Here is a 1,844-nt window from a genome sequence, read left to right as displayed (position 1 = left end):
TCACCTCCACTTAGATTCAGAGCCATTCAAACTGATTTATTGTAGGCTCGTCCTTAAAGACAGAAGAAGAAGTTACAAGTCTAAATAACTTGCCATCATTAAATAAAATAATTTTTAAATCATTAACACACAATTGCTGTTTACCATTTCAACATGTCTCTGTACACATTATTGTTGTTAACAGTATATTTGTCATATTGATCGATTTCTTATTTTCCCATGAATAATAATAGAAACATCCCTCCTCTATTTTTTTTCTTTGTTTTACTTTTTGGACAAATCATACCCTGATTATTACCAAACATGACTGTGATTGTAAGCCGACTTCATTATTATTATTATTATTATTGTTGTTGTTGTTGTTGTTGTTGTTGTTATTATTATTATTATTATCATCACCATTATATTATTATTATTATTATTATTACTACTATTACATAAAAGATGTGACGTTATTATTCACAAGCTGCCACTGAATGCCTCATATGCCTAAAACAGTGGGGACATCTGAGCAGTGCAAGAGTCACATTTCTGATTTACATTTTAATATTTTTATGGAATTAAATGTCAGGTGGTCATTATCCTGTTGTGAGTGAAGCAACAAAACAACAACACATCTAACTCTGTCCTACCTGTTCTGTGTCGCTGTAAATAGACACTTGTTTAAGATTTGGTTTCTATATTAGAGGAATATTTAACTTTATGAAATGATTATTCCAGATTAATCCTACAGATATGTTTCAGGAGCTTTATATACACCCTGTAGGTTTTGTTCTTGGCATAATATGCTGACAGTAGCTCGTGTCCTCTAGATTTAGTCTCTGGCACATTCCCATGAATTATTCTTTGAAGGAAACCAGCCTTCTGGTTACAAGTGGTTGCATCACAGCATGAAAATCGATGTACTCATCACATGGAGCAAAAATGTTATATTTAGCAAATATCACCGTCCAACAGACTGTGGCTGTGATGATGACTGTTGCGGTACTTTGGGGGGGATTCCAGGGAAATGGTTCACAATACAATGCTGGGGTTTTTTCTTCTCCACACAATTTTATCTTGTTTTTCCTGTAAAAAGCAAAAGTTATGGGCATGCTGGGAGTTTTCAGGCTAACGCCTGGACAAGGTGTGAATAGATGTCAGAGGACATACCCTCACAAAAGTTGAATAAAGATTTCTATCTAGTCCAATTCTGAAGTCCATTCATTACAAATACAGATTTTGATCCAGCAGATCTAATCTGGATCTGCACCCCATTGATTTTTTTAAAAATAAATAACTGAAGTTGTTACAGCAAGTAAATTCCTCCTATACCTGTTTATCAAAACGGACTTGTCCCCCAGTTCCGATCTAAAGTAGCTGAGTGGTTTAATGTTTGGTACGTAGAAAATTATTACAGTAATTTACACCTAAATTTAGTGGTTACAATTTCTTTAGTTTTCTTTTATAATAATTATATTAGTAGTCAGACAATTCACAAAATTCTAAAGATACAATCGATGAGGTTATGACTTTGTTTCTTGCAGCCAGGATTCATCAGGATTCAGAGTTGTCTCTTGTGGGACGCTGCAAAGGATTAGAAAGACAACTTTAAAATGGATTGGGATGCTGAGTACCTCACTGAGTGGGATGCAATCAAAATAAGTGATGATGAGGATGCTGATGGATGAGGATTCTGAGTACCCCATTGGGTGAGAAGCGATCCAAATAAGTGATAGTCTGTCTTCCACTATCTGAATTTCATTTATAATTTAGGAGACCAAAGTTTATGTTACTCAGGTTTTCTACATCTTTTGATAAGAATACACAAAAGTAATTTGCTGAGTCCAAATCTTGGTTTAGTT

This window comes from Antennarius striatus, chromosome 21, assembly GCF_040054535.1.
Source record: "Antennarius striatus isolate MH-2024 chromosome 21, ASM4005453v1, whole genome shotgun sequence".
In the NCBI taxonomy this organism is placed as follows: domain Eukaryota; kingdom Metazoa; phylum Chordata; class Actinopteri; order Lophiiformes; family Antennariidae; genus Antennarius; species Antennarius striatus.
This window is presented reverse-complemented; position numbering follows the sequence as displayed.